Here is a 22,826-nt window from a genome sequence, read left to right as displayed (position 1 = left end):
AAGACGTTCCTGACAGTCATTGTTTAGAAGTTCCTGACAGAATCATTGTTAAGACGTTCCTGACAGTCATAGTTTAGAAGTTCCTGACAGAATCATTGTTAAGACGTTCCTGACAGTCATTGTTAAGACGTTCCTGACAGTCATTGTTTAGAAGTTCCTGACAGAATCATTGTTAAGACGTTCCTGACAGTCATTGTTTAGAAGTTCCTGACAGAATCATTGTTAAGACTTCCTGACAGTCATTGTTTAGAAGTTCCCGACAGAATCATTGTTAAGACGTTCCTGACAGTCATAGTTTAGAAGTTCCTGGCAGAATCATTGTTAAGACGTTCCTGACAGTCATAGTTTAGAAGTTCCTGACAGAATCATTGTTAAGACGTTCCTGACAGTCATTGTTTAGAAGTTCCTGACAGAATCATTGTTAAGACGTTCCTGACAGTCATTGTTTAGAAGTTCCTGACAGAATCATTATACAGACGTTCCCGACAGTCATTGTTTAGAAGTTCCTGACAGAATCATTGTTAAGACATTCCTGACAGTCATTGTTTAGAAGTTCCTGACAGAATCATTGTTAAGACGTTCCTGACAGTCATTTTTAGAAGTTCCTGACATAATCATTGTTAAGACGTTCCTGACAGTCATAGTTTAGAAGTTCCTGACAGTCATAGTTTAGAAGTTCCTGACAGAATCATTGTGTAGACGTTCCTGACAGTCATTGTTTAGAAGTTCCTGACAGAATCATTGTACAGACATACCCGACAGAATCATTGTTTAGACGTTCCTGACAGAATCATTGTTTAGACGTTTCTGACAGGATCATTGTTTAGACGTTGCTGACACGTTCAGAAGATGACAAAATTCCCCGACGCCATACCCCCCACCCAACCCCAAATTCGAAAGAAGACATGAACAAATCATCTGACTGTTACTTTACTTTCGCCCCCGAACCGATCTTCTTCCATGACACAATTATTGACGTAACGTTCACCTCGACGTCGGTACACTCGAATCCGCCCATTGCTGTGGCTGAGGTGAAGACGAGACTCGTCAGTGAATAGAGCTTGTCCCCACTGCATGGCCGTCCAGCGTAGACGCTGTCTGCACCACTGTCAAAATGGGACGTCTGGCGGGTCTTCTGGCGACAATCCCTGCACATCTGAGGCGACAACGTACGGTTTGTGAAGATATTCGTCGAAGGCCAGGGATGCTTCTTGCAGTCACTGTTGCTGGCTGGAATCGATTCGTAGATGTGTTGTTCGAATCCAGTTGTCTTGTCGATTATTGGTTACGCGTGGCCTGCCACTCCGAGGATGGTCACTGACTGCATTCGTCTGTTGCCAACGTTGCCTTAAACACCAAATGGTGTTTCTGTGGACGTTAAATTGTCTTGTCGATCCTGCTTCAAGCATACCAATGGCTCCGGCGCTCATTTTCGGACAGACGTGGCATTTCGTAGTGTTGAATAATTGCGTAATTTTGTTGTTTTTCTGAGTGGTTGTTCTCAGTACGATTCTAAACAATGCATATGGAATCCCGTCAACGCACATGTTTTTATACCCATTATTGGGTAGTGAAATGCATGGGGCTTGCATAAAAGTCAACTTTTGCATGGAATGTATGCTTTTCTGTAGCAGTTGCGTTTTTGTGACTTGATTCCATACATGTACTACAATATTGAAAACCAAACTTGTTTGAAAAAACACTAAAATATTGGTATCACAGGAACTTTTGTTGTTGAGTATATATTTTACTTTATTTAGTGTTATAGAATAGTGGCTGACGAACAAGAGATGTATTGGATATTATGTGATTAAACCCCTGTTGTTTGCAGACAAATCGGCCCTATAGTCACCTATGCTGGTCGTACCAAATATGTGTTATAGTCTTTAGGAATCATAAATTACTCATATATATTAAAAGGATCGTGTATCGAAAACATAATTAGAACGGGATATTGGAATACTGAATAGAATATAAAGATGCCATAGGTTTATGGATCCTGCACCTACACAGGAGGCGAGGTCTGATATCCGTTCCCATATGACCATGATATAAATTACATTTTATCATACCGGGGAAGTATACAAAACCATGCTGTTACCATGCTTGCCCATTAACCTTGATCGTTAGTCCCCGTGAGTGACCTATATTATGATATACAAGGATTATAAGTGCAGGAGTTCATGACGGGGACGATTGTAGTACTGTACTAAACTGGGCGGCAAAAGAAAGTATAGGTCGAGTGCCATGATCGATAAAAAAATAACAAGAGGTTTTGTTGTGAATTATAATATAATCTAGGGAGGGGTAACAAATGATTGATCAACCACAGTTTGAATGAAATTGTGCAATCACAGGTAATGTAAGCTCAAGGTAAACAATGGTGGGGTAAGAAATTTCATTTTCAAAAGTTGTCTGAAATGTCACAAAAAAATTGTCAGACACACTACAAGTTCATTGTCGACACAGTTGCCCCCAGCTGCCTCAATGCATGCTGTGATACGCCGCCTCATCGATGACGTGGACTGGAATCCGTTGCACTCGTCTCTTAGGGCCTGTTGACGGGAGGCTGATGGCGTGCTCTTATCTGTCTGTCAAGATGGTCCAACAGATGTTCAATAGGATTCATGTCGGGTGAGTCGGCAGGCCAGGGCAAAACGTCAACGTTCTGCTGGTTTAGAAAGTTCCGAGTCAGTCTTGCAGTATGGGGCCTGGCATTGTCGTGTTGAAACAATGTCCCCTGCTGTTCAGCCAAACGTTCCCCTCTGCGTCGATAAACTCGTTCTCTGCCGTCATTTCGAAACAAGTTGAACCGACTTTCATCAGTAACCAGCACTCGACGCCAATTTCTCACTTGCCAGCGTCGAACGTCTCAGGCGTCGATGTTGAGCAGTCAGTACCATTCCTCGTAAAAGGACGATACGCTCGGATTCGGGGTCGTCCGGTTTTAGGCCTCTCCTGTGTCCTCCATGTCTGCCTGTACCGTTGAATCAGCCTGGCTACTGTCAGTGGTGTACAACCAAACCTTCTGGCAATTTGGACCTGTGTTGCCATTTCGGCCATACCGATGGCTCTCTCTCTCTCTGCTCCTGTGACAGTCGTGGCATTTCTTTTGTGTGCTTTCATCACGTGTGGTTATACCCTGCAGACGAACACATTTATACAGCTAACATGCACGAACAGTTAATGCCATAGGCGGGAAACCTGTTTCACCATTTTTTGTACCCGCACGAGCGCCGTCGGGTGAGTTGTAATTTGGTACCTGTTCCTGGGCAGTCATATTCCCAATACCCACTTTCCACTAGTTATCGCTCTTTTTAGGAAAATTACAAATTCCTTCTACATTCTCAACATAGTCTCTATAAGAAGTGTTCGGTCCGACTTGGCCCGGGCTGTCAAAATCAACCTATATACTTACCTACCTACATATACCTCTTTATAGTGTCTCAAATCGCGGTATTTAAAGGAAACAAGGTGCTCAAAGTGAAGCCCTTTTCCTTCTACATTCTCAACATAGTCTCTATAAGAAGTGTTCGTTCCGACTTGGCCTGGGCTGTCAAAATCAACTTAAACATCACAGATGTAACATCAACTGTGTTTACATCTATAGACTAGTATCATATCTACCTAAATACCACACTTTATAGTGTCTCAGATTGCGGTATTTAAAGAAACAAGGAGTTCAAAGTGAAGCATCTGTGTGTAAACGGTTTTATTGTACGGTATACATTGTAGACAGACAGACAATAATTTATTATTCACTTCTATACATACATAAAACAGCTTTGTACAAATAAACATTGAAAGAATTACAGAACCATTCAATAGAATTATGAGAGATTATTAACAGAATATCCTACTGCTAAGTATATGATAAATTGTTGAATTAACATTAGATAAGTTTGAGAATAAATTGTGTTTTTTCAATACATCTTAGACTGGTGAGACAAGAGTTCGATGAGTGAGTGAGTGAGTGAGTTGGGTTTAACGCCGTTTTTAACAGTATTCCAGTCATATCACGGCGTTTCAGCTTAATGTGGGAGGAAAGCCCGAAGTGATGCAGGTCCCGGACGTTTATCACTTCGGTGAAACCCACGAGCACGGGTATGGTGCTGATAAACCTAGAAACATAATCGGGGCGAACCGGGATTCGAACCCACAATCATAGGTTTCAATCAATGTGTAATACAGCTGTATGTTTATTAAACGGGTGATCTCTTCACGGGCATGTAATAAAATGGCTTCACTTTGAGCACCTTGTTTTCTTTAAATACCGCGATCTGTGACATTATAAACTAGTATAAAGGTAGATATAATACTAATCTTTATTACTTGCCCGTGAAGAGATCACCCGTTTAATAAACATACAGCTGTATTACACATTGTGTAATACCAAAACGCGTGCTTATGTACTCTCGGAACACGTTTCTAGAACAAATATTGAAAGCTCTCAACATCCCTTGGCTTATTCAACGACTTTGCGTGTGGAGATGATAGAGAGGAGCTCATGCACACTCGATGACCCCAGCAACCGTGTTGCTAGGCTGACGTCACATGGCATTGTTTCGCCGAAGGATCTTGCAACAAAATTCCACAAATTACGTCATCGGGTATTGTGACGTGATTGTAAACTTTGAGGTGCAAGGCCCCGTTCCACAAGGCGAGCGTACTGTAGCGCAACGACAGTCGTTGGTCTAAGTTAAAGTATGTGAGTTGCGATAACCTTAACGCTACGATAATTTTGTAGAACGGACGCCTGAATTCTAAAGGTGTGCCGTTGTATGGTATTAAATTCATACGTTTCAACTTTTGACGTGTGTGAAGTATTATTGTGTTAAACTCAATTAGATTATGCCGTGGATCGTGTAGATGTCACCCTATTCACACTCAACAGTATAATTCTAAAAACGTTATAAATGGCAAGTAATAAATAAAATACTAAACTCGCTTCCGTGTAAAACCAATTTTATGAAACTCGTGAATGATACATCTGTGTGTTTAAAGTTGATTTTGACAGCCCGGGCCAAGTCGGACCCAACACTTCTTTATTACTTGTCACTCGTTTCATAAAATTGGTATTACACGGAAGCTCGTTTAGTATTCTATATTTCCCTCTCCATGCTCAACATAGTCTCCATCAAAAGTGGTTGGCTTCTGTTGGGTCCGACTTGGCCCGGGCTGTCAAAATCAACTTTAAACACACACGCCTTGTGCGCTGCAATTCGCTACGCAGAGTTGTGTCCCTTGGGCACGCGAGAAACCCATGACAGTGTGTTCGAATCCCGGTTCGCCCCGTTTATGTTGTCAGCACTATACCCGTGCTCGTGGGTTTCACCAAAGTGGTGAACGTCTAAGACCTGCATCACTTCGGGCTTTCCTCCCACATCAAGCTGACATGGCGTGATATAACTGGAAATATACTATTCAAAGCGGCTTTAAACCCAACTCACTCACTCACTACTCTTGTGTACGGTTCCGTTTGGTTAGCTGGGTTTGTGTTGTGATTACTTCCGGTTTATATTTGAAGTATGTTTAGAAGAATGGTACTATGTTAAAGCCAAACATCGTCAATGTATCATGCAACCGAATTATTTTTCAGGAAAATATTTGCAAACTACAGGCCAACATATTGATTTCCAATGTATCCAGAAGCAAAGATCTTATACGGGTGTATAATCTCTGCAGGGAGTTAAAGCAACTGTCAATACAATAAACCATGCAGAACCATAAACCGCCGTATGAAACGGTATGAATCAAACTTTACATACAGTGAACTACTTGAAACTGCTCAGATCTGCACAGCAAGCACCATACATGTGATTGTGAAGACAACTAATTACAAAAATCTGATATCAAACCCGTTGTTTTACATGTGTTGTTTATTGAACAAAGTCATGCTTCGTAGAAGCCTGGTATTTAATCGTGTTGGACAATAAGTTGCAATAGCAGTGTGAAGGGAGAAAGATTGAGTGCGCGTTACAAGCTTGACCTGAGTTCTCCCTGGAACCATTCTCGCTGGCTACCTGAATAACATAGTTACATTGCAAAGGTAGTGCTCAATAGAGCTATTCGGGTAAGGTAGATAATCACCCACTTTCAGTGATACAGCTTGAATAAGATGGGATGTACAGCATTGCAAGGTCACGCGTGATAAAGTTCTTTACTACGCATATAGCTAAAGGAGATAATCGCTCAATGCGCAATAGTTTATTCTTAAAAAATATAGACCGGTCAACTTAAGCGAAAGGAGATATACACTCTTCGAAAAAAGAAAGATTTGTAGTAAATTTATTGAACCTAATAAAGTCGATATATTTAATTTAATATCATAGATACAAATATGATTTTTTGGAGCTCGATAGTCACATGTTGTCGTTGTACAAAGGCATTGAACTGTCCATTGTCACGTCACATAAGGCCACAAGGTTGCGCTGAACTCAGTATCTCGTGTGACCGCCCCGGGCAGCAATCACGGCTCTGCATGTCACCAGCTGTCAATATACAAAACAGAATAATACATCAAGATGGCAGTTTCTATATAACGATTAGGTATTTCTAAGTAACTTAAAGATACATATATCCAGATATTGTACATATCTTTAAGTTGCTTAAAAATACTTAACCGTTACATGGAAACTGTCATCTTGATGTATTATACTGTATTGTATATTGACAGATTGTGATTAATTGTTACCAGATGGCTCCAGCTGGGGTAGGGAACAGGGTAAAAAAATGTTACAATATGTGCAGGCTGGTTATCATCGAACTCGGGGGGCACGGGTGGCCCAGTCGTCTAAGGCGCCGGGATTCGCTGTGCAGAGTTGCGTCCCTTGGGCACGCCAGAAACCTATGATTGTGGGTTCAAATCCCGGTCGTCCCAATTATGTTTCTAGGTTTGTCAGCACCATACCCGTGCTCGTGGGTTTCACCGAAGTGAAACGTCTGAGACCTGCATCACTTCGGACTTTCCTCCCACATGAAGCTGAAACGCCGTGATATGACTGGAATACTGTTAAAAACGGCGTTAAACCCAACTCACTCACTCACTCACTCACTCACTCATCGAACTCTAGTCTCACCAGTCTAAGATGTATTGAAAAAACACAATTTATTCTCAACCTTATCTAATGTTAATTCAACAATTTATCATATACTTAGCAGTAGGATATTCTGTTAATAATCTCTCATAATTCTATTGAATGGTTCTGTAATTCTTTCAATGTTTATTTGTACAAAGCTGTTTTATGTATGTATAGAAGTGAATAATACATTATTGTCTGTCTGTCTACAATGTATACCGTACAATAAAACCGTTTACACACAGATGCTTCACTTTGAACTCCTTGTTTCTTTAAATACCGCAATCTGAGACACTATAAAGTGGTATTTAGGTAGATATGATACTAGTCTATAGATGTAAACACAGTTGATGTTACATCTATGATGTTTAAGTTGATTTTGACAGCCCAGGCCAAGTCGGAACGAACACTTCTTATAGAGACTATGTTCACTTTGAGCACCTATTTCCTTTAAATACCGCGATCTGAGACACTATAAAGAGGTATATGTAGGTAGGTAAGTATATAGGTTGATTTTGACAGCCCGGGCCAAGTCGGACCGAACACTTCTTATAGAGACTATGTTGAGAATGTAGAAAGAAAAGGGCTTCACTTTGAGCACCTTGTTTCCTTTAAATACCGCGATCTGAGACACTATAAAGAGGTATATGTAGGTAGGTAAGTATATAGGTTGATTTTGACAGCCCGGGCCAAGTCGGACCGAACACTTCTGACACTTCTATTTTCGTAAGAAAATACAGTAAAAGTGCTTGACTTTTACGGACCAGTTTTCTTTAAATGCGATATACTGTGACATTATAAAGTAATATATAGGTAGATATAATACTAATCTATATATGTAAGCACATTTGATGATGCATCTGTGTGTTTAAATTTGATTTTGACAGCCCGGGCCAAGTCGGACCCAACACTTCTGACAGAGATTTTCTTAAGAAAATACAGTAACATTGTTTGACTTTAACGGATCAGTTTTCTTAAAATGCCATGTGCTGTGAGGTGAGGTGAGGTGAAATTGGGTTTAACGTCGCGTCCAAGATTATTGCACTTATATAGCGACGTGCATGCACGTGTATGTGTGTGTGTGGCTGCTTGTACTAGTCCGGACTGATGCCGATTTATAGTGCTAGCTCACTGAGATACCATGCCGCAGTTTAACATGAATACCCCACACAGACACAGTATACTGACTCCGAGCCGACCAGTCCTTGTTTTAGCCCCTTAATGCCGAGCGCCAGACAGGGTAACAACAAGTACAATCTTTTAACGTCTTTTTGTATGACGCGGCCCGGGATCGAACCCTGGACCTTCCGCTCTCCGGGCGGACGCTCTACCACTAGACCACGGAGGCGGTCTCCATGTGCTGTGACATTATAAAGTAGTATATAGGCATATATAATACTAATCTATATATGTAAGCACATTTGATGATACATCTGTGTGTTTAAAGTTGATTTTGACAGCCCGGGCCAAGTCGGACCCAACACAAGCCAAACACTTCTGATAGACTATTTTGAGGATGTTGAGAATGTGGAATGAAAAGGGCTTTATTTTGAGCACCTTGTTTTCTTTAGAGGTGAGGTGAGGTGAAATTGGGTTTAACGTCGCGTCCAAGATTATTGCACTTATATAGCGACGTGCATGCACGTGTATGTACGTGTGTGGCTGCTTGTACTAGTCCGGACTGATGCCGATTTATAGTGCTAGCTCACTGAGATACCATGCCGCAGTTTAACATGAATACCCCACTCAGACACAGTATACTGACTCCGAGCCGACCAGTCCTTGTTTTAGCCCCTTAATGCCGAGCGCCAGACAGGGTAACAACAAGTACAATCTTTTAACGTCTTTTTGCATGACGCGGCCCGGGATCGAACCCTGGACCTTCCGCTCTCCGGGCGGACGCTCTACCACTAGACCACGGAGGCGGTCTCCATGTGCTGTGACATTATAAAGTAGTATATAGGCATATATAATACTAATCTATATATGTAAGCACATTTGATGATACATCTGTGTGTTTAAAGTTGATTTTGACAGCCCGGGCCAAGTCGGACCCAACACAAGCCAAACACTTCTGATAGACTATTTTGAGGATGTTGAGAATGTGGAATGAAAAGGGCTTTATTTTGAGCACCTTGTTTTCTTTAGATATCTGAGACACTATGAAGTGGTATATAGGTAGATATAATACTAATCTATGGATCTGAATCCATGGCATGATAAATATATGAGGTTTAAGTTGATTTTGACAGCCCGGGCAACACATGTGACAGATTTTCTTGAGAAAATACAGTAAAAGTGCTTGACTTTAACGGACCCGTTTCCCTTAAATGCGGTGTTCTGTGACATTATAAAGCGATATGTAGGTAGATATATTACTAGTCCATAGATGTAAAGACATTTGATCATACATCTGTGAGTTTAAAGTTGATTTTGACAGCCCGGGCCAAGTCGGACCGAGCACAGACCAATCACTTCTTAGAAAGAACGTTGAGATTGTAGAAGGAAAAGGGCTTCCCTTTGAGCACCGTGTTTTCTTTAACTACTGCAATATGAGACCCTAAAGTGATATATAGATAGATATAATACTAGTCTTTAGGTGAAAAGAATGTTTAGTAACTTTTGAAGTGCTAGGACAGTTATTTACACGTGTTGTAACAGCCCTATGACATTCGCGAATATCCACTTCCAGAAAACATCCTGTGTTGGTTTAACATGAATTAGCAAAGGTTAATTAGGGATGACCAACACGTTAATTAATGAAAGAATAGTAGTCAAAACACTGCCATTTCCTGCCCAGGACAAATTTATTACATTGTTGAAGATGCATTTTGATTCAAACTCAATTAAAAGAGAAAAAACTATACGTTTGTGGACATTTGAGATCTGCCGAGATATGTACGTTTCGTTTTATTATTCTGCAATCCATTTTTAGCATTACCCGCTGGCCCGGCCCGGCCCGACTTCTTGGCCCGACTTTTAGGCAATCCCAATTATCCTCCCCTTCTGCGGTGCTGTTTCTTTGTGCATGCGGACCCGTGAAGATCCAGGGTAGAATAGGTCTTCAGCAACCCATGCTTGCCGTAAAAAGCGACTATGCGTGTCGTAAGATGCGACTAGAGGGATCGGGTGGTCAGGCTCGCTGACTTTGTTGATACTGGATTGTCTGTCCTGACTTGATTATTCACAGACCGCCGTCATACAGCTAGAATATTGCTGAGTGCAGCGTTAAACAACAAACGAAACAATACAAAATCTTTATGTATATAATTCGAAATTTCAGCTCGGATTGGCAAAGTCAAAACAAACTAATTTGGCCAAGAAGTTCAACTTTAGCTTCGGGTAGATCGATTATCTGATATCATTATATAACAATCAAATAGCCAATTCCTTTCCACTGATTTACCCACCTGAACTAGAAAAAAGGAGACCAGTGAGAGCGCTTCATCTGCTTCATATTTAGATCCATGCATAAAGATGACAAGAGTGACGAAACACTCTCCACAAGAATGTATGACAAGAGGGATGACTTCAACATTCCAATAGTCAACTTCCCTTCATGTAACATTCCAGCAACTCCAGTCTTGGTGTTTACATTTCACAACAATCGGGTGGCGGTCGGGTAGCCTAGTGGTTAAAGCGTTCGCTCGTCACGCCGAAGACCCGGGTTCGATTCCCGACATGGGTACAATGCGTGAAGCCCATTTCTGGTGTCCCCCGCCGTGATATTGCTGGAGCAGTCGAGCATGGTCTTTCTACCAAGATTTCAAAGAGCGTCGTAAGACTCCAGGGACCACTTGTACAAAGAGATCTAAGTGCTACGACTATTGTAAGCCTATGTTAAGATATAGGAGTTACGGTCATCTTAGCACTAAGATCGCTTTGTGCAAGTGGGCCCTGCTGCGGAGTTCTTTGGTTAAGGTTACGAGATTCGAGGCCTCAAAACGTTTTATGGTAGACATGTGGAAGGCATTTCCAAACTTGACACATCAGTGACAAAATTATGTCCGATGCGTTTCCCCTTTTTTGACTTGTACCATATGTTCCCGTGTTGTTGTTTTTCAGGTGAACAATTCACTCGCCTTTGCATGTGTTTGTGACGGGTGCCACCGGTGTGGCAGGATACGCTCACCTTTTTGCGAACGCCTGGTATCATCGTTATTTGATAATGATTCATAAACACATGCTCATGATAGTCGGAATCGTACAATGGACTCTGCTTTACGCAGATATTTCTACTGGATATGTAAAGGGGTTTGTCGCTTTATTATTATTATTATTATTATTATTATTATTATTATTATTATTATAATAAAATAAAAAATGCAGCAAAGAGGATTTGGGTGATCCTGGCACAGTCATGTATGTGCCGGCTGGTTAGGTTCATCATCAGCTCAGGGCCTTGCCCCCTCTACACGCAGCCCAGACAGCGAATGGGACTTTTCCCAGGAAGCGCTGCCTAGTCATACCCATGCAGAACTTTTCGGAGAATGTGAAGACTCCCCAACACTGCAGCCTTCTGCATTACCTAGATTGTCCAATGGGCTGTATTCCTGGTAGCAAACCCGGGTACTCTCCCAATGTCAGTCAACATATTGGGAGGTACCAAACCTAAGGCACCGAGAACAATGGGGAGTCGGACAACTTGGTACTTGGAATGCAAGCGTGACATTTCTAAAGCGAGGTCCGCATATTTGCCATGTTTTCCTCAATTATTATTATGATGATGATGATGATGATGATGATGATGATGATGATGTGGGAATGTATTTATTTCATTTTTATTTTTATTTCCAAGACACGGTATGGAGGTCCTGAATAAACGTCCAGTCACGCAACTCATTAGAGTTATGTTCGTTCACCTGAACATCTGGCTTTTAATGTATATCTATCGTGATGGAGAGCCAACACAAATCGAACACTTCCAGTACTCTGACACTGTGTACAATCTATAATTTAGAGACGAGGAAGAGGTCTATCTCTCGTCCGGGAAACCAAGGGCCAGCTTGCACAAAGCAACCTTAGCGCTATATCCCACCTCCCATACTTTAACCTATACTGCGCAGAGCGAGGATTGCAAGTTGGTTTGCATTGTGTAGATTCGTTCCAGAACGTCTTGGAAGCAATCACGGACGTTGTTATGGAGCCACATCTTCAAATTATACTTTACATAATTAGTGAGTGTCCAGCTGAGGTCTGAATAGTATCGGGGTCACGGGTGGCCCAGTCGTCTAAGGCGCCGCGATTCGCTGTGCAGAGTTGCGTCCCTTAGGCACGCCAGAAACCTATGATTGTGGATTCGAATCACGGTTCGCCCCGATTATGTTTCTAGGTTTGTCAGCACCATACCCGTGCTCGTGGGTTTCACCGAAGTGATAAACGTCTGAGACCTGCATCACTTCGGGCTTTCCTCCCACATTAAGCTGACACGCCGTGATATAACTGGAATACTGTTAAAAGCGGCGTTAACCACAACTCACTCACTCACTCACTCTGAATAGTATCACGTGGCTCACCTCCTCCTACAGGTTATCACCGCCAGCGTAGGAAGGAATCCACAGTGAAACCGGGTTCCCGTCACTATCACACTCGCACAAAACGGGGCGGTTGGTTAACCTAGTGGTTAATTAAAACGTACGCACGTCATGCTGAAGACCAGGGTTCGATTCCCAACATGGGTACAATGTGTGGAGCCCATTACTGGGGCTAAAAGTGGTGTAAAACCATATTCACTCACTCACTCACTCAGTCGCACACAACACTCCGGAAGCAGTTATGACCCTGCGATGTTCAAGATTCTATATTCTAGATCTAACTTCTATTAGCCATAAGAATGCCTTTTCTCAAATTTGGTTGTTATGTTGCGTCCGGATATGTCGTTACATTGGCTATTACACCTGGTGTTATCACAAGTTCATTGATACTCAGTCACACATGCTCATACACATGATATAGGACCGCCTCCGTGGTCTAGTGGTAGAGCGTCCGCTCGGAGAGCGGAAGGTCCGGGGTTCGATTCCCGGCTGCGTCATACCAAAAGACGTTAAAAGATGGTACTTGTTGTTACCCTGTCTGGCGCTCGGCATTAAGGGGCTAAAACAAGGACTGGTCGGCTCGGAGTCAGTATACTGTGTCTGAGTGGGGTATTCATGTTAAACTGCGGCATGGTATCTCAGTGAGCTAGCACTATAAATCGGCATCAGCCCGGACTAGTACAAGCAGCCACACAAACACACACACATAAATGCACGTCGCTATATAAGTGCAATAATCTTGGGCGCGACGTTAAACCCCATTTCACCTCACCTCATGATATAGACGGAATCGTACAATGAACTCTGCTTTTGGCAGAGAATTCTTATGAATGTAAAAATAGTTTTGTCGTTTTTGTTTACAATAAAGTGAAATAGCGCTACTCCACTGAACGTATTGTAACTTTAATGTTTAAATATTAGCGTTATTGTTCCGAAAATGCACCCGCCCTTTAGAAAATAAATTACTACATCAATCATAAATCCCCTTTAAGCCCCGAGATGATTTTTGAGCGGAAACCTATGAACAGTTTATTACCATTAAATTATAATAATTTAGCACCTATGATTGATGGAGTCACAGACATCTTGTCAAGTTTATTGCAATGTGACTGATAATTTGCTGAATAATGTAATTTCAATCAAAATATGTGCATCTAAACATTATCGTTAAAGTGTAATAATTGTATGATACCTCAATAGAATTGATCAATCATTAATCAATAAGGCTTACGCAGAATGGATATTCCGATAGACTGTAACCAATATAAGCAAATAATGACTTGATAGTGCCCTTTCATGCAAGCATTGGTTGCTGAAGACATATTCTAACCCGGATCTTCACGGGTATACCTATGGAGATACTATATATGATACTGTTTAATTCTAAGGTTTCTTAGTTATTTTGATACATTAACATCCGTCCACGAGTGGATACTGCACCATCATCATGACAGACACGCGACAATGTGTAGGTTGTGGTGGGAACTATTGGACTATGTGAAGGATTAGGTTTGGAGGAGGAGTTGCGTCGGCATTTTTGTACGGTAGGGTTGTAACTCTGTGAAGAAATGTCCGCCTTTATACTATGACAAATCGACGCTGGTTTATTGTGGCATTTGAAATTAACTTCTAATAGAACTGTAATCTCTCTAGATTTGTTAAAAAAAGGATGTAACTCTGTGAAGAAATGTCCGCCTTTATACTATGACAAATCGACGCTGGTTTATTGTGGCATTTGAAATTAACTTCTAATAGAACTGTAATCTATCTAGATTTGTTAAAAAAAGGATTGGCGGATTGGTGCAAAACCTAATGATTAATATTTTACCCGCTACACAACCGCTGCATGTACAACGTAGAGTAATTGACAACTTGGTCGCTTCCAAAAAATGTAGTTTGTCACATCCTGGTACAGTGAAGTATGAAAAACACACCAAGGTATGTAGTCTTTTAAGAGTCAGGGCTGGTGCAACCGGCCGTACAGTTTTCAATGGAATATATGTTATGCCACACACAACGTCAATAAAGTGCACAAGTTGTAATTGTGGTGCCCTTCTGTACCTTGTACATTGTTATTAACGGATATTTTTCGCACGATACATATAGAGGAAGCATGTACTCAAACCATCGGAACTGGATATTTGGATAAACACAATGTCACTTCATGTGACCACATCCGTGACAAAGAGGAAAGAGCGATAATAAATTACCTTGCCAATATCTTCCTCTGGGAAGATATATAAATTTGAAGTCCCCGACATCACAATGGCCGAAAAGTATTAGTTGGTTGATTGGTTTGTTGTTTTACGCCGCGCTCAGCAATATTCCAGCTATATGACGGCGGTCTGTAAATAATCGAGTCTGGACCAGACAATCCAGTGATTAAAATCATGAGCATCGATACACGCAATTGGGATCGATGACATGCATCAACCAAGTCAGCGAGCCTGACCACCCGATCCCGTTAGTCGCCTTTTACGACAAGCATAGTCGCCTTTTACGGCAAGCGTGGGTTGCTGAAGACCTATTCTACCCCGGATCTTCACGGGTACTCCAAGTATTAAGCTGGAAGAGCTGCCAGGTTGTCTACATACATATATCTTCCCTCGGCAAGGGAGTAAGCTGTCTGTAAAAGTTCAGTGTCCACCCTTGCCGAACTAGGCTGGAATACCGGAGTTACATTTTGATTGGGTCTACACATAGTTCAATCAAAATCGCCAAACGAACGAGACAAGGAAAAACGAAAAAAAAATAAGTGAAAAAAACCACAGCTTATAATTTTGTGTAATTAAAAAACTCCATCTGCTTGAAAAAACAACAACTCCGCCCCAATAAAAAGTCTTAACCGCAACATGGCCATCTTCATTAATACAGAGTGTTTCGTGAGCAAAGACATAATCTTTGACATATCACCATAAGAGACAATATGTCTGTAACCCTTATTTATTAATAATCATTTCAAATCTTCCATTTCAATAGACCATATCCTGCAAGTCACCTTCTTGTATCCTTGGACAAGGTCGTTTGACTCCGCTTGTCCCACTGCGATATGACTGAAACAGTTGTCGACTGTAATGTGAAATGAACATTAAGCACCATTTACCCTTACTTGGAAAAAAATACAACATAAACATATATATAAATAAAAATAGTTTATTGCAATAGGCATAACTGACGATCAAAGGAAGCGCTACCAACCATCATAATTTGTTCCTAAAAAAACAGAACAGGACCATTGCATGGGCAGCCATTCGGTCAAAATATACAAAGTTGAAATAAAGGACAAAAGTACGTCCTTTTTACGTGAGTTCCACATTGACAAAGCAAAATAATGACAGATGGTCATCTGTGGAGTTAATATCACTTCTTGCCGTTTGTTATTCTCCCTAAAATGTTTCGTTATATACTGTAAATTTCTCATTTAACTCGTCACTCGAAAGAGCCATTTTTTAACTTGACTTGAATTCTTTCGCTTCCAACAGCGGTCTCCAAGTTTTCAAGAATATTTTTTGTTAAATTTGATTTTGTATATAATAATATCTAAATGCATGATACAGAATTTTCGTGACCCTAATATTTTTTTAATAAAAAAAGAAACTACTTTTTGAGTCACAAATACAAGGGGTGGTGAACCGTCCCTGTGTATAAGGTAGGGAGAATTTACCTATCAATGTTTTTCATTTGTAATGAAATAATTTAATTTTCAAGTAGACAACTACACACAAAAAAGTAAATTATAAATAGGATATAACATGTGTCTCGTGAAATATCATGTTTCTCTCATCTCGTGACGTGGGAAAAGGAGATGAAAATATATCCTCCTTCCCGTAAGGTCGGAATGACGTCACACTGGAAACGACGTCAAAACTGAAGATTGTTGGACAAATTGTGGTTCCGCTGCTGTTGCGACTTTCTGCACTTGTAGGTAAACACTCAAATTCTGTATGAAGACATCTTTTTCGGTAATAAATAGAACATTATATTCGTGTGAACACTCACATAATATCTTCTATATAGAGACACATCTAAGTATTAACTGAGATTTTGTTTTGCGTACAAAACAGCAAATTTCGACACACCGACAAAAGAACTGTGCGGCAATTTGTCCATTTGCATATATATGCTAGCTATTTTCCCTATTAAATAGTTAACGGTATGCGCAGATATATTTGACTAGCACAGCGTTCGTTTTCACACCTGATCGATTTAGTTCACTTGATTTTATCCAGACCATTTGTACAAGTCACAATGACAAGTTTTACATATGGATTTTAAAATGTATGCGTATTTCAGTGATGTATGTATCGCAGCTGTGTGTGAAATATACTGAACCGCAAAAAAAGTCACCATGGATAGATTTATGAGAAACCTTATTTGTCCAAACACTGTAAACATACTTTGAGATATATTAAAAAGATGATACTTGGCAAAACTGATCAACAAGGTTGAAATTAAAGTGTCAAATGTTCTGAAAGTGAAACACAACACTAGTCTCTGGGAAAATGGCATTACAAGTCAGTATATCGTGTGTCCGCCATGTGCATTGATGACTGCCGTGCAACGTCGATACATGGAATGGATGAGGCGGTTGATGAAGGCCATGGGCACTTGAGCACACACTCTGAGGAACGCCTGACGCAGTTCAGCTGCAGTTGTCGGCCTTGGTCGGACGTCATTCAGCCGTCTTCAAATCTCGTCCCACAGGTGCTCAATGGGACTTTAAATTGGGACCGAGGGCAGACCACTTATAAAAGGCAAACCTATCAAATTCGAAAAATCTGCAATATTTCTTGGAGTTATCCTTGATCAACACCTCACTTGGCGCAAGCATATCGAATATGTGGAAAACAGATGTCAAAAAGACCTGAACGTATTACGGGCAATTTCAGGCACATCTTGGGGCACATCGAGGGACACTCAGCTGGACCTCTACAAAGCTCTTATCAGATCAAAAATTGACTATGGTTGTGAGGCTTTTCACTCAGCATCAAATACTGTCTTGAGGCGACTAGACAGAATACAATACAAAGCCCTAATACTGGCCACAGGCGCAGCGACAGGCACATCACTAGAAGCACTACAAGTAGAAACGGGAGAACTCCCATTGAAACTAAGACGAGAGCAGGCAATATTATCGTTCTGGGGACGAACATCAAACCCTTTGGTTAAAAAGATATGGCAAGACAAAAACGCTCGAGATGAGGCCCTAGCTCGAAAAAATCCCACACTAAAGCCATCTGGGATATTAGTACGTGAACTCATTCGAAGTCACAATTGCGATGACATTCAGCCTCCAGAAAGTCACTACAAAGGGTTACACCCTCCCTGGACTTTACAAACTCCCAAAGTTGACACTGCTTTAACATCAGAAGTCACTAAAAGAGAAAACCCAACCCTACTACGTTCAGTAGCTATCACTAAAATTCAAACTACCTGGGACAGCTGGGCCCATATATACACTGATGGATCCAAGAATCCTATCAACAACAGTGCTGGTTACGGGATCCATATCCACAGCTCCAAACCCCAAGCACATTCAGTTCGCTTGCCCGATGGTCAGTCAGTATTCACGGCTGAATTGGAGGCAATTCATCATGCACTCAAACTCATACCGGAACTCCCGGAAGCAAAGGCCGTCGTCCTATCAGACTCGCTAAGTGCACTTCAGGCCATCAGTGGAAGAAACTCAAACTCCAGGCCAAACACAGTCAACAATATTCTATACGAATATACAAAACTATCGGACCAAGGGCAACAGGTGGAGCTGTGTTGGATCCCCTCTCACATAGATATTCATGGAAATGAAAAAGCAGACTCACTGGCGAAGCTAGCTCTAGACAAAGCGGATATACAGCCTATTCCCTTTAGTAAACAAGAGATAAAAAGCAAAATCAAAGCCTCCATAGCAAAAAGATGGCAAACCCAATGGGACGCAAGTAAGATCGGCAGATGGCTATACAAAATTCAACCCAAGGTCCAACAAAAGCCAAACTCATACTCAAATGAAAGGAAAATTGAAACTGCTATCTCACGCCTCAGACTTGGTCACAAAAAGCACTATGACAAGGTTTGTTCATCTTGCAATCAGGCTGAAACCATTGACCACCTGTTACTAGAATGTCAAGACCATGCCCCGGCCCGGGCTAGGTTAAAACAAGAATTGCAGTTAGATCCGCTATCTGTCATAGATCTCCTAAAGCCAAGAGATGCAATAGCGAAGGCCAAACTAACTCTATTTCTGAGAGATGGACAGCTGCTCGAACGTATATAAACAGAGCAGCCAAGGATAAAAATGAAATCATATCAATATAAGAAAATAGAAATCATATCAATGCAAAAACAGAAATTATGTGAACACCGAACTCACAATAGATATGTGAACCCTTCTCACACACAGGAGTCCCAAAGAGGGACAGGTCAGCCGAAATTGCCTAGGCAGAAGGCGACCTCTTAAACACCTAATGCAACAACAACAACAGACCACTGCATGGTTCTGATGCCATTCTGCTGGAGGAAGTCTCTTGTTGCTCTCGCAGTGTGGGCACGGGCGTTATCATGCTGAAATGTGCCAAATGAGGCATGGCGTGTGAGCTCAAGATTTGATCGATGTACCGAACTGCTGTGACACCATTGCCTCTCCGTGGACCGATGTTCTGGAAGACCACAGGGCCGACTCCCTGTGCAAGACCAATTCCACCTAACACCATGATTATCGGACCACCCCATGAGTCTCTCTCAACAACACAAGCATCCAAATAACGTTCCCTACGGAGTCGCCAGACTCTCTCTCTCTCTGCCATCTGCTGTTGAGATACAGTAACGGCTCTCGTCTGAGAAGAGGACTCTTCTCCACTGCTGGTGGCGCCAATGCTGGTGCTTTGTTGCCCACTGAAGACGGTCCCGGCAATGACGTGTCAGAATGGGTCCTCGGTGTGGCCTGTGACAGTGATGGTGTCTGCTCGTCAATCGTCGACGTACGGTGTTCGCACTAATGTGTCGCTGGTGTGTCCCCATGGTGTGTCCCCATGGTCTGTCGAGCAGTTTCCGCAGCAGTAACAAAGTGATCTTGAAGATGCTGTCGTACAATCTGACGATCCTGAGGATCCTGACGATCCTGACGTCGGGTGGTGACCCTTGGTCTTCCACTACGTGGTCGGTCATCTGTAGTGTTGGTGGTCTGGTACCGTTGCTGGAGCCTGTATATGGTCCTCACGTGGACTTGATATACATTGGCTACTTGCCAGGCGGTTTGTCCAGCTTGCAGTCGTCCAAGGGCATGGTGTCGCTGATGTCTTGACAATCTTGGCATGTGGTAGCAATTCAATAACGAATGAATGTTATCCGATCTGGGTGGACTTTTTTATAGGGCAAGAAATGGGGGAACGCATGTGCATTTCAATTTGCACAGAACTCGTTTGGGCGATCGGTTTTATTGTCATCTGCTTTGTTTTTTTATCATCTAATTTTATTTTTCCGGACAAGGTAATGTTAAATTTTAGAAACTTTGACAAAAAATACCCAGATATTTAAATGACAACTTTTCATGCAATGTTACTTGGAGGGACGTTTCTTTTGCGGGTCAGTATATATGCCATCCAATTGGCGTCATCTAAACTGGCATACACAAAACGTGATTTTGTGAACACGATCCAATATGGCGGAAAGTTCATTTCGGCGTTCTTGTTTGCGTATTTTCTGAAACATCCTAAACGATTCTAGGATACTTACTACTTACTTTTCTTTACTTAATGATTCGAAGAAAAAACACAGATACCCTTGATCACTAATGTGCTTTTTTGTTATTGAATTTTCCGAGTAAATATCACATATTTAAATTTCAAAACAAACACGAAATAACGCCGTGAAAGGTGATTTAGTAAAATGTAAAAAGTAGCGATATATACGATGAACCTAATTTTCAGAAGTCTTTTCCAGTAATCTTACTGCGTGTGATATCAGACAACTTAAAAATTCCCCGCAATATGACGTCACACGCTGAGTGCACGAGGAATGACGTAACACATTGAGCACTTTGGCATGTATTTATCATATACACGACGGAACAAGCCGATTAAATTCGAGAAAAAAAATACAAATTGCAGCGCCATCTGGCGTTCTTTATTGTCAACGTTGGCAATTTAGTGTCCTTATTGTGCACTGACGTTCTTTAGTTTCCATTGTCCTTTCTTTACATGTGACGTCTTTTGTTTGCGGGTTGTTCATTAGTATTTTTTTTATTTATTATTTTCTGTTCATTATTCAAATGTAAATAATGACCTCTATTTGTAACATTCATTCTGTACTCCCAACATTTGACTATTATTGCGTACTTCAATGTAAAGGTAGATACTTGTAACAAGAATTAACAACGTCATTACAAGGTATGTCCTTAGAATCAAGTTGGCTTAAAATGTACAGTTTGAGATGCATCAATTGTGAGGATGAAGGGTTAGTTTTGGTCGGGATATACAGGGCTTGCTTTAGCTTTTCGATCGCCTGTTGGCAATTGTTGGACCATTCGAAAGACGCGTCTTTTTTTCCGAAGGTTGTGTAAAGGAGAGGCGGTGCCAGAATAGTTTGCTGGACATTTGCGATGATACGGGATAAACCTAAGAAATGACGCATATAATGGACATTTTTAGGGAGTGGGATCTGTGAGACTGATTCTGTTTGTGAAGGATCGACATGGATGCTATCTCTTGAAGATATGCCCTACGTATGGGTGAGTGAGTATGGTTTTACACCGCTTTTAGCAACATTCCAGCAATATCACGGCGGGGGACTACAGAAATGGGCTTCACACATTGTACCCATGTCGGGAATCGAACCCGGGTCTTCGGCGTGACGAGCCAACGCTTTAACCACTGGGCTACCCGACCGCCCCGCCCTACGTATGATTATAGGGGGTACGCTGAACGCTGAATCTACCATTTATCCGTAGGGCTTTCCATAAATGTCAATTAACATCTCCTTTAGTCGACGGATCTTACGTTTAGAATTTTATTATATAACAAAATGCTTTATTACACTACAATTTTTTACGGTTCTGTTTTAAAATCTCCTATATCTGTACAGTTTTTATGTTTTTGTGAACAGTGGGAATATTTTAACATTCAATCAAAAGGTTGAATTTGAAATGTGCCATAAAAAGGAAGGAAAGATGGAAAAAAACCTCTCACCCCCTCAAACTGAAGACGAAGAAGAACATGACTTTGCTGAGATCATATTCATAACATTTCATACATTCTGATACATGTAAGTCACATTCGTATATCACAGTAAATGTCCTGATACAGAAGCGTGGTTGTACTCGAAAGTCAAATGCCACGACAGGTTCAAAAGTCCACATATGCCCCAAACATTATCATATGTTATTCAACACAACACATACTTATTGCGTACCAAATGTCATAACGGCTCCCCAATAGTGGCTGTCATTACATCCATGTGAAGAATGCAGAGGGCATATTTAGAATAGGATCGTAAGTATCTTCAGTGCAAGTCGGATTGATCTTCATAGATCATGGGTAACAAATCAGTGTTCAAGATGCGTAAAACAAATATTGCCTCCAAGTTTATTTGGCTGTCCTTACAAAACGGTAGCCCAGTCTCTTGTTACGCTCAGTTGCGTTAGCGAGGAAATCGACCCACAGCAGCTAGTGAGTCCTAGCGGGCAATGTTCGACAGCCGAGAAGAAGCCAGAGATAAGTGTCCCTTTAATGCCGGACTCAGCAACTTGCCAGCTATCTCACGGCGGTCTTTAGATATCCGAGTCTGGACCAGACAATCCAGTGATCGACATTCTGAGCATTGATCTACGCCATTGGGATAAGAAAACATCCATTAACCAGGGAATCGAGCCTGACCACCCGATCCCGTGAGTCGCCTCTTACTAGACACACAAATACTGAGACCATAGATGCACGGTGTTGGCATCATGGCTTTTGTCGATAAAATCGGCATGTTAACTTTGTGGACGGACAATAACCAACATACCATGCAATATTTCAGTATATATACATTTAGTAGAACCATCATAGAGTGACGTTCTTATCGGTTACCGGGGGCACGGGTGGCCCAGTCATCTGCGGCGCCGCGATTCGCTGTGCAGAGTTGCGTCTCTTGGGCACGCCAGAAACTAATGATTGTGGGTTCGAATCCCGGTTCGCCTATTATGTTTCTAGGTTTGTCAGCACCATACCCATGCTCGTGG

Source organism: Haliotis rufescens, unplaced genomic scaffold (assembly GCF_023055435.1).
Source record: "Haliotis rufescens isolate VD_foot unplaced genomic scaffold, xgHalRufe1.0.p SCAF_7, whole genome shotgun sequence".
Taxonomy (NCBI): Eukaryota; Metazoa; Mollusca; class Gastropoda; order Lepetellida; family Haliotidae; genus Haliotis; species Haliotis rufescens.
This window is presented reverse-complemented; position numbering follows the sequence as displayed.